The following is a 12,493-nucleotide window of genomic DNA, read 5'->3' as shown; positions in this document are numbered from 1 at the left end:
TTTTTTCAATTCAAAACATGCGATACTGAACATATCTTTTTAAAGTAATAGTAAAATTAAAAAAAAAAACATAAGTATACAATATATAACTGGTTAATGAAACATTTCATACAGATTCGATGTGTTTAAAGTCTGAGTTGTACAAGCCTCAGATATCTAAAAAATTAATTTATTTCGCATTAGCACATTTCCAAGATTCAGAAATAATTCTTTAAATTAAAAAGTAAGAAAAAAATAAACTTCATAACAACTTCTCAAGAAAAAAATGTATGCATTTTTGTTGCGCGTAAATCAAGTAATGTACAGCGATAGAGTGATGGAGTTATTTCAAAAACTTACGGGATCTCCTTTTGGACCGTCAATTCCGATAGCACCCTAAGAGAAAAAACATAAAAGTGAAAACTGATGGCGGATATGAAAACACAATAACATTATACAAAATGAAATTTTTTAATCATTCATTTTTGTTCAACAAATGATTTCATAAAATTAAGATGGTTTCGAAAATTTCTAAGCAAAATATTTATTGCACATGGCACGGTGATTTGTATGAACTTTTATTTGCAGTTGCTTACTATCACGTTATCAAATTAAAAAATAAATAAATAAAAATCAGTTGCCTTAAAGTATACAATAAAAAAAGTCTTGCTGTGCAAGTTTTTATAAATTCTATTATCACTTCCTTAGTTCTAAAACAGGTAGTTCTGACTAATTATATCCGATTGATACACAAAACGTTTAAAATTAATGAAAATGTAAAATATTATACTAATTTATATGTCTATACGTATATCATCGCTGAAAAAACGATTGGGCGTATCTCAAAAAATCGAAAAATGAGTTATGACCACAACAGAAATGTCCGAAGTCGATTTTATAATATGACCAATGAGCGTATCTGTACAGTAAATAGTACAAAAAGTTACAGTCCCTCACACTGGTGGCGGTTCTCTAGCGATACAGTAAACTGGAAATCTTTAAATCGGTTTTCTGCAAAATTCTTAAAAGTGAGATACGTCCATTCGTCTTTTTAGCGACGGTATATATGGGTCATTCTCCAGAAAACGTAACTTTTGAACGCAAATATTTTTCAATTTCGAAACCTTTTCTTTTCTTCTTTTTTTTTTTTTTTTCGTTCTTACATGAAAGTGTTACCTACTACAAGTAAGCATAAAAAGTGGCCCAGCTAAGTTCCAATTATTTTACTCATAAATAAAAAAAAATTAAAAATGCCTTGTTCATAGAAATAATTAAAAAAAATTATATTTAAAAATGGAGGCCAATTTAATATCAAAGTAGTAATTTTGTTAATTGTGCAAACACTCAGCTATTTTAATAATTAGTGGAAATATATAATATTAAGCTCTCTTAATTAAAGTACGGCTGAATTAGTAGTTTCAAATGTATGTTAAAAAACAGCATTTGGAAAATTTCAGAATGTACTGGCAATAAATAATTTTGGTAGAATGCTTATTATTGATGTATTTCTCTTCCATCATTTATTTTCACCTCAGAAATAATGACATTGATAAGGTCTGTCACGGAGGTGAGATTCACGGATATGAAGAATTTTCCATTAATATAGGCCTAATAGATACATTTTACAGGAATTTTTTTTTTCTTCGTTACTACTTATCTGCACATGTTAAGCATATGAAAACGTGTTCACTTCTTTTTTTACATTAATTTACATCCCTGAAATTCAAGTTCACTTAGGTGAGAAGTCAGAATAACGACACTAAGTTTTTAAAGCAACATCTATGTTCTTGTTCTTCAACAAAAAACTCACAACATGACTGAAAATAAACAAGGGGGCTCCCTTGTATCATGGAAAATAAAATTTGATGTCATTACTGCCACGTGTTAATGAGAAATAGCATTTTGTGTTTAGGTAACGGAGGTAAGAATTTATTGTGTGACATGACTTCTTGTCCTATTAAAACAAACTAAAACACAATATCAAAAAAAAAAAAAAATTCTTAAACAGTTAGTATTTGAGACACTTGTGAAAGGAATAATCAATAAATAAATATATACTTTTAATTAAACAAGTTATTAAGCAATATAAACAGTCACACAAGGTGTGTGACGTGCCATGGAGGGGAGAATTCACATGTTGTAAACCAAAAATAAACTAAAACAAAATTTATTATTAAAAAATTGTTGGCAGATTTAAATAGATATATTTTTGATGAAATTAAAAATCATTGTTAAATGAATTGTTCATTCAAAGTTTTTACTGTAAAAGGCGTGTGACAGAAAAATTACACTTTTCGAAGAATAACCCATATATATACGTACAGGCGTCCTCGTATAACTCAGTACTTGTACAACACGGTTTCGATATTACATGTTACCTAATTTGCGATTATTATAACACGGTTTCAATGTTACACGGTACAAAACTTGAATTTAATGCAGCACAGTCTTGATGTAACTTGAATTTTCAAAGATGGAATTCATTTTTGTTTAATACACTGTTAAAAATGTACGATAATAACTCTAATAAGTTTTTACTTTATTTTAAAGAAACTTATACGCAAAATTATCTGTCTTCGACTTGTAAGTTAGGTTTCCCCGTATAACACTAAATTGTAACTTTTAACTACATTATTTTTTTTTGTTTCCAATGCATTGTAAGAAAATAACATTAGGATTAAACATAAGCTAAATTTAACAAACAATAACTAATGTAGTATAGTACCGTGTTATACGATAGACACCTGTATATGTCATGGTCATTTTTATGAAATACTACATTTCCACATTATAAGGATGGATTTAACTTACAAAAAATTGCTATGTAACATAAAATTACGTACAAATACATACGTATGTTCAAAATTTTCTGAAGTTTTTCTCACTTGGAATATTTTATATAATCACTGATATTTTTTAACACATTTAAAATTTTTCTTAAAAACATTTTTTACAGAAATATTTGATAAGTTTTTACATTTATTAGTTTTTTAACATGTTCATTTTTGATGTTATAAATATGTATTTAAATAAAAATAATTTTATTTTATACACATTATACGAAGATAAAACACATATATCAGTTTATATAGAGTAAAAAATGCATAAAATTTACCGGAAACCCTGGTTTTCCTGGGGGTCCGATAGGTCCCTGCAAGTTAAAAAAATAAAAACCAAAATTATTGTAACTTTAATTATGTAAATAGTTTCAACCGTACAAAGGAAGTAATAATGACAAATTTAAACATAGGAGAAAACACGTTATTTATCAAATGGTAATCAACAACGTATTGACGCGCAAAATTAGCAGTTTAATGCATACACGTGTTTCGGGGTTTTAGGCAACCTCTTTTTCAATGCTAATAGTGAGCTTTTGGATGGAAAGATATCCGGTAAACGAAACGAGAGTCTTTTCATCCAAAAGCTCACTATTTGCATTGAAAAAGAGGTTCACCTCTACACACTCGTGTGCAGTAATCTGCTAACTTTGTACGTCAGAGTGTTGTTGATTACAATTTCGTCGCCTCAGAGCAACAGTAAGATATCTTAGTATTATTTCTGGGATTAGATATCTTTCTGTTGCTCTGAGGTGAAGATTTACTTTTTAGCACTTAGGTATTTATTTATTTAAGCTACTTATTGTTAACTTTTTAGCTGATTTTTTTAAACTACACGTTTGTCTTTAATGCAAACACGAATTTGCAAAAAAAAAAAAAAAAAAAAAAAAAAAAAAAAAAAAAAAAAAAAAGATAATCATTATTAGTACTAAACAATTTTCGAAATATTAGTGCCACATTTTTCACTAGAGATATTCGGAGGATTTGCAGTATACGAATCCACTAATAATTTGCTTTTCTTCAAAGAGAAAAATAAACAAAACAATTATGATAAAAATTACGTTACGCTGAGCAAACATTCTCTTTTTCAGTAAATTTGTATCATTTTGATAATACCAATTTGTAAACCGAATCTTTTTGGAGCAAAAGCTTTATTTATTTCATTTTTCCTCATTTTAACATTTTTGTTTTTGTAAATTGTGTACCTCAAAGCCAGACCAACGTTCATAAATGAAGTTGAATAAATTCCTTTCCGTTTGAAAAGTAAAATAAGAAAAACAACATTTAATTCCAGAAAACTGAGTAATACTGCATACACGTGTTTCGGGATTACGAGGAACCCCTTTTTCAATGCAAAATAAGTGAGCATATGGAAGAAAAGATGCCGTTTTCGGATGTCTTTTCATCCATAATCAAGAAACTCATTCATTTTGAATTGAACCCCGAAATGCGCATGATCAGTATTTTGCAATTTTGTGCAATCAAACAGAGTTTTGCTTTTTTAAATGCAATCTATTTTGCAAGAGCACGTAAAAAATGTTTGTCTGATTCATGCCCAGGGGCGTGTACAGAAATTTTGGCGCCCGTCACAAATGACTTTTACGGGCCCCCCTCCATACTAGTTACCCAAGAGCTCTGCAAATATTCCACACCAATTTTGAAAATCTTGATCCTGGGTCAACAGGTGTCCATTCCCCTCCCCCTCCTGTGCTATTCCCCTTTTTTAAACAAAATTACTTTGTTTCTACTCAACGTGGAGCGAGAGTATAGACAATGTAGTAACAAACTGAAAATTACAAATTTTGAACTTTAGGTACAGAATTTATTATTAATTTACTCTTTTGACATTGACACAGTAAAATTTCGCAGTCATAAATGCGGCCTAATGCCAAAAACAAAAAAGAAAAAATTGAAAATTCCGGAGTTTAACTTAAAAATCAACTAATTTATGTTTGTTTTAGCAAATAATTGCTCATTATTTTAGAAAAATTTAAGTCCGAATTTCGCAAGAAAAGAAAATGAGTAACTTTTCGACGATATTCAGTGCTGCCATCTATCGCAATGTTTTCAAAACTCTGACTATGAAGAAATATGTTTTCACACAATTATTTAATTCAGGGATAAAAGATGCTTCTGGTGTAAAACTTAGAGTACAATCACGCATATTTATTGAAATAGTTAATCAAATCGTTTCGAAATATGAAATTAGTAATAAAAAGCATTACATTTTATTATTATCCAAAGGGAGAAAATTGTCTTATAAAAAAACTTTTTTTCCGTCATATCTTAAATTGTCTAAAATCAATTAAATGTTCAATCATAAAGCACTTACGACTTATTAGGTTTTTCTTTTGTCTTGTAAGACTTTTTCACGGAAGAAAAGTTTATTTAAAGTAGAATGAATCTCTTCTGTTTTGAGTATTTTTCTTTCAAAAAAGTCAATAGCTTTTATAAACATTGAACACGCTGATACTGTCTTTTACAATAAACCGTTTTTACGTCTAAGTTCTTTCAAGTAATTTTTAGTGTTTTTTTTAAGCGTTTATACAAAAGAAAAAGATCGAGTTTTCATATTTTGCAGGAGATATCAATGCTGTTACATCTTATAACATTCCAAAATGTAATTTTTTTTCTTTCCTTGCATTTTTCTTTTCTTTTCAGGCACTCATTATTCTAATTTTTTCGCAGTATAATGTTGAACAAAAAAAGTACCATAACGATTGATGCTTTAGGGGGAATATGGTTTACTTCCATACGCGGGTGGTTGAATAAAAAGTCATGAACAATTTTAAATTTCATAAATTAAAACAAACATATTTTTTTTAGAACTCGCTTAATACTGTGGGACAAATAATACATACCGAAATAAAAAAACAAAACAATAAATGATTCATATTAAAAGTAGAAATCAGGGGAATAACTAAATAAAAACAAGTTTTGCTCGAAAGGAAAATATTTTAACAGCTAATCAGTAGGGGATTGGCATACCAATACTATCACTCCTTCATCCTTTTAGGAAAAAGTACTTATTCAAAACAAAAAATACGTGAAAGGAATGTTTTTTATATTCCCGAGCAGTTCTTTTTGAGTTTTGCCAACAGATGACGCCACAAATATGTCGCAAAAAATTTACGTCCGGAGGTCCGGATTATAGTGCCTAGAAAGAGTAGTGTGCCGATCGGCGGGGAAAAAGTGAGGTCAGATCTGAGGAAAATCCAGGTGGCGCTACACTCGAGTAGTACGTTATGCTCCTCAATCAGACTCGTTTTAAATCAGCGATTGCATGCTGATTTCGCAGTTTAAAAGCCCCGTTTTTCGGATTAAACTTATTTTTGCGCATAAGACAAATTCTGTAATAAGTGCTAATTGTTACATGGGTGTTCGTTTATTTTTTGAAGCATATAAAATTACCTTATTACCTTATTATAAAACTACCTTACTTCAATGAAAATAGTAGACTATAAGGGCCCATTCATTAAATACGTAAGGGTCCCGAGGGGGAGGGGGGTTGGAAAAGCCTCTACGTACCCTTACTTGGGGGGGAGGGTCAAACTCATTCTTACATAATATTTTCCAAGTCGATATTTCACATTAGAAATTGCGCGGTCAAGTGATTTGGCAGAGATTATGTTCCATTTGCGTCTGGAAGGTAAGAAACGTGTTAGGATAAGATGTTTTTTTATTTGTTTTACAAAGAATTTATAGTGTAAAATATAATAAAGGAGTCGCATTGCGTACGGCATGTTTTATTTGTAATTAATATTACATAAAAAAAAAAAAAAAAAGTCGAAAAAACATTCAGTTTAGATTCTTTTCAGTAACTATTTCTTTACGCAAAAGGTTTAATTTAATAATGTGAATTTAATAACGATTCCAGTGATGTAACGATTCAAGATTTGTTATTTTATCATTTTGAAAAACAAAATGGAATCTTACATAAAAATGGGGGGTGGGGGTGGGGGGGGTGAAAATTCTTACGTACCCTTACATGGGGGAGGGGGGTCAAAAATTGCCATAATCATCCTTACGTAATTAATGAATGGCCCTTAAGTATTCAATAACAGCGCGTCTCTTATTTCTCTACTAATAATAAAAATGAGTCTCTCTGTCTGGATTTCTGTCTGGATTTTTGTCTGGATTTCTGTCCGGAATTCTGTCTGGATCCCTGTGATGCGCACAGCGCCTATACCATTCGGCCGATTTTCATGAAATTTAATACAAAGTTAGTTTGTAGCATGGGGGTGTGCACCTCGAAGCGATTTATCGAAAATTCGATTTTGTTCTTTTTTTATTTTTAAATTTTAAAAACAGTTTCCGAAGTTAACTGTAAAGGTTTCGAAAGTTTCGCCTTATTCTTAATTTCCTTAACTTTTAATTTGTTTGATAAATCCATTGATTTTTTCTTCAGACGGTAAGTTACTTGATGCATGTTTTTAATTTTTCCGCAACCATACTTCTTTGTAAATTTGCTATATTTCTTTTGTTTTTCAGAGCTCTCTGTGTCAACAAATATTTACGTTGCTTTTTACAAAAATTACAACTTAATTTTTCACTCAATACAAAACCTTGACATTTACAGTGTCTTAAAGATGAACCATCAGCAAAATATTCAGTTCGTTTCATTACAGGCAACACAAATTTGAATTCCTCTGATGTACCCATCCCATTGCACACGATTCTAGCATCAACGTCAATAAAAAGTTTTCTGACATCCGACACTGATTTAAGAACAGGATAATCTACTTTTACACCTTTGACTAAAATAGTAGCATTGATTTGTAAATTTTCTTCTACTTCAATAATGATCTTTTTATCGTCAATATTATTTTCCACATAATTTTCATTATATACAAAAACTACAATATTTGGAGATTTTTTAAATTTCATACAAACCCAATATTCGTTAGGCAAATTAATATGAACAATTTCATCTATAATAGATTTATACGTGGTTATTTCAGTTTCATCTGCGGAAAGATCAAGTTTTATTTTTTTTCAAACAGGGAACATTTTTCTTAACTGCATAATTCCTGATGGACCTTTGCTTTGGTATTTTTTTAGTAAAGTATGTTGGCAGATTTGGGAAAATTGTCGGAATTGCCTCATCTTTCAAAAAAGGTCTTCCTCGAGGAATTAAAACTTCCTCACCATTTATAATATGCTTATAATGCGTTTCAATAAAATGTTTTTCGAAATGCAGAGCACAAATTGAGCAATATTTATCAAAAACTTTATCTAACCTGGGAATTAACGAGTTCCACTTCTTTAGTTTTTCTTCATCTGCTGGAGCTTTAAAAAGCGAAACTTTTTCTTTGCATGTTTTGTATCCACTTTTGCACCCTGGTACGAAACAAGATGAAGCTTTACTTCTTCTAATATTAAACTTTGATGCCTCCATTAAAAGCCTTAAACGCTGTTTCATGAAATATTCACGAAATAAAGGTAAAAAAGAGAAACGCGGAACTAAATTGTAACAAAATCCCGCGTCTACTAATATAAACACCGCGAAATTGAACGTACACCTCGACCGCACTGCCCCCTAGCGGTTTTCATACATTTTGTCTTCAAGAATCGAAGGGGGAAAAGCGCCGATCGGCACACTATTCTTTCTAGGCACTATAGTCCGGATTTCGGACACCTCCCAAATTAGGACGCTTTCTAATCAGAAATTTAAAATAATACACCAGTACAAAAAAAAAAAAGATTTTTGGTTATTTGCAAAGCAGAGTGCTATTGGTGAATGTTGACTGAATAGGCATAGAAAAAATATTTTTCTCCTAAGTAAACGCGTTTGTTGTAAACTTGGGATTGAAAAAGTAAAATTTAATTAGAGAAAAATCAGGGTATATGCATATGTTTTTCATATTTAAAAATGTTACATTAGAAAAGAAAATCTAGCGAAATTAATAGTACATAGAATGTTTGTTACAGAAGAAAAGAAGTTGTGAACATTTTGTCATTATCATTTTCTCCATTTGTTACAATTCATTAATAACAACTTTTTTGTTCATTTTTCGAAAACATTTTTTCCTTCTTTGTTTATTATTATCATTACTACAACGATTACTAGTTCTGAAACGGGAAGAATGTTTTAAAATTCGAATTTGAGCAAATTTATTTATCAGCATACGCAATTGTTTTCAAACAAAAGCATTGACAATGACTTTTAGAATTATTCATTTTAATTATTCATTTATTTATTTTCTTGAAAAATCTGCAAAAAAGAAGCATGAAAGCTAAAAGCCTTTTAAGAAGAAACAGTAAATATAAATGAGATTTAGGAACAGATTTTTACTTTAAAATTTTTTCAAGAAAAACTACTCAAAAATCAGTAGTAAAAATTAACAAATAAATTTAAAAAAAAAATACTCAAAACGATAGGTTCTTACCCCGGGATTTCTAAAATGAGCGTCAACACATAAAAATTTGTAATGCAAAACTTAAATTTCTAGGACCCATTTTTTATTTTTAATCTGAATCATAGTAGTTTTAGGGAATCAAAATCTTGATTTACGCAATTTGGTGATACAAGTTTAAAAAAAGGAATCAAATGTAAAAATTCTAATAAAATATATTTTAGAACACTTCAACTCGGAACAAGTATAAATCAAACTGTTTCCGTGCCTTGCTTTGCGTCAGTTTTGCATTGAATTTAAAATCAAGGTAATAAAACACACGTCTGTGCAATAAAAATTTGTTCTGCACTAAATTGTGTCATGTAGTTATGTTTAAGTTTTAGCAGATTGGCAATATCGAGAAAACAAATCACGTAACTTGATATTGGAAATGATTAATTTTAAAATTATTCATTCCCAAAATCAAGTTACGTGGTTTGTTTTCTCGATGTTGCCAATCTGCTAAAACTTAAAACATAAATACATGACATGCCCTTTTTAAGGGAAATAAAAAGGATTAAATAAAATATTTTCTACAGAAATAAACAAATTATTAATATCAGTTCAAATGTATCCATATCGCTGAGGCTTGACAATAATTCTTGACGATCTTCTTACCGGGTTTTCCGCGGATGCTTGCTGGACTTTTGTTTTGTGAACCATTTCTTCTGGCATGATTGAATGTTCTTTATTTATTTCTTGATTTGATTCCTTAGCCAAAGTCGAAGGATAAAAATCTTCCACTGATCTTCTTTGTGAAGAACTATATTGTTCTGATTTGTCTTTAATATGAGCTTTTGTAATTTCAAAAAATAAAAATGGGTGAAAACTGAAAATTGTATGAACTTTATACTTTGCTTAAAGATTAAAAGTTATTATTATTATTATTATTATTATTATTATTATTATTTGGAGGAAACCAGAAGAGAGAGGTACCACAAATTATTGTCGCAGGTGGCACTCGCGCTAGGTACGCCATTGATGTTTAAAGTGAAGAAATAGAGGTCCTATAGTTCTAATTTCTTCTTACATAAATCAAAAGAAATATTTCATGATATTTTTAAAACCAAAAAAAAAAAAAAAAGAATATTGATGAAAACATGCAACAATGCCAAACTATTGAAAATGATAAACGTCACATTTTTAATCTTTGTCCCAGAAAGAAAACTGCAAGAAAAAGTTTCTTCGCTTCCGATACCATTACGATAAAATGCAATTTATTAAAGAAAGCCGATAGAAGCCGGAGAAAAACTTTTTGATGTATTGATGAATGCCATCCTGTTTAGATACTTTTTTCAGCATAAGTGGCTTAAAACATGTAAGGCGATTACTTCAGCGCTGGCATATCAAGATAAGCTCTCGGTATCTTTCGCTTTTTAATGTTAGATGAACGGATAGAGGCGAAAACATCGTAAATTAAATACGAGCTGATTTTTTTTGGTAAACATTTGCTATAAAAATTTATTTATTTATTTATTTGAATAACGAATTATTAGCAAAAAAACTTTTACAAAAAAAAAAAAAAAAACATTGTATTAAATAACTGTTTAAAACCCTGCTTATCGCCTACATTTAAAATTTCCTCCCTCCTTTAATACATCAAAAGGTGAGGTTGAACCTGAAAAACAAGGGGCGGGGGGAGGAAATTTCGTGTGTGGGCAATAAGTAGGGGACATCGTTAGAAGCAGGGCTGCGGAATCGGAGTTTAGGTTACCGATTTTGAAATAAAAGAGTCAGCGCCGGCGCTATGGTGTAGTCAGGGTTTCACTTTGGTGGAAGTCCAACAGTATGTACAGTTTTAAAAAGTAAAAACTTGCCTAATAACAAATGTTGCTTGAAGCCCTCTGACAAACTAATACACTACTGGCCATTAAAATTACTACACCAAGAAGGAGTTGTCAGAATAAAACAAAATTTTGCACACGTAATGGCAACATTCTAGAAAACGATTTCAAAATGAAAGCAAAATGATCATTTATTACTGGAAAAATCTCACATGAATGGAGGTTTAAATACCCTGTTGCGCCACCTCTAGCTGGAATGTAAGAGTCGATACAATCGAGCATTAAGGTAAACAGTTTCGTACGATGTCCTACGTCCTCTCGTACCACAGTTGTTGTAAACGTGCCACTAATTCGATCAAACTTATATGATGTCCAATTAACCGTCTCAAGTGATCCCAGATAAGCTCGATTTGTGAAAGAATAGTGCATCGCGCAGGCCAGAGAAAGTGATAATGTGGAAGAGGAAGTCCCTTGATACCCTTGCTGTGTGTGACCGAGCATTGTCATGTTAAAAAATGGCTCCTGGGAGCCCCGTCGTGAGAAACTAACACATGCGTATGACTTTGATCGAATGAGTGGCACGTTTACAGCAACCGTAGTACGAGATGACGTAGGATATCGTAGGAGACTGCTATGCCTCAATGCTCGAATGTATCGCTTCGTACATTTACGTTAGATGTGACTTAACAGGGTACTTAAACCTCCAGTAATTTGAGATTTTTCCAACAATAAATCATCAATTTGCTTTCATTTTGTAATCACTTTCTAACGTAAATTTTGCTATCACGTGTGCAAAATTTAACTTCATTCTGGCAATTTCTTCTTGATGTAGCAATTTTAATGGCCAGTAGTATAGTTCTGGTTTTTAAAGCGTTTTTACCCCAACTATCTTTTAACAAAAAGGCTCAGAGCATGCGTAGGCTTTAAATTTATGCCTTATCAGGAACTACACTGTGAGTGTAATTTGTTATTATATCATATTTTTGCTAATAACTACGTATTTTAAAAATAAAATAAAAGAAAAAAAGTTGTACTCACAGGTGGTCCTGCATCTCCAGCCTCTCCTTTTCTACCACGCTTCCCTCTTTTCCCTGGTGGTCCTAAGAGTGAAGAGTAGAAAAAGTCAAGAAAATGGCACAAATAAAAACTAAGAACAATTTTAAAATATTTCCTAAACATAGAAAAAAGTCAATGAAGAAAAACAAATATATATTCTCAAACCCGCCAACCACAAGTCAACAATAGTTATAAAGCCACTAGCAGTACCCGCACTGTGATCCCCCTGCTAAGAATTTAAAGGAAGTCCGTTGAATAAAAAAAATCCACCACCCCCTCGACTGATGTGAAATTATCATTTTTCTTCAACTAAAATGTTTACACACCTTTTCAAAAAAAAAAAAAAACTATTAAAGTCTCTTTGAAATTTAAAACTATTCGCCAAAATACATAAAAAGATTAACAGTAGCTTTAAAATTCAAAATAATCCTTCAACTGTATA

The 12,493-nt window shown here is 30.9% G+C and overlaps 1 protein-coding gene across 1 annotated transcript in view; it reads right to left on the bottom strand.

The window, feature by feature from the left end:
- The window catches only part of LOC129230019 (collagen alpha chain CG42342-like), a 102,582-nt gene extending 90,491 nt beyond the window's left edge, over window positions 1-12,091 (bottom strand). Inside the window, exons 1-3 of the mRNA XM_054864404.1 lie at window positions 12,034-12,091; window positions 3,095-3,130; window positions 340-375 (exon numbers count right to left, since the gene is read on the bottom strand). The gene's annotated coding sequence lies outside the window, so the exon portion shown is untranslated. The remainder of the gene's footprint in view (window positions 1-339; window positions 376-3,094; window positions 3,131-12,033) is intronic.
- Window positions 12,092-12,493: the final 402 nt, after the last annotated feature.

Source organism: Uloborus diversus, chromosome 9 (genome assembly GCF_026930045.1).
Source record: "Uloborus diversus isolate 005 chromosome 9, Udiv.v.3.1, whole genome shotgun sequence".
In the NCBI taxonomy this organism is placed as follows: Eukaryota; Metazoa; Arthropoda; class Arachnida; order Araneae; family Uloboridae; genus Uloborus; species Uloborus diversus.
The sequence above is the reverse complement of the archived record's forward strand: the minus strand, read 5'-3'. Positions and strand labels throughout refer to the sequence as shown.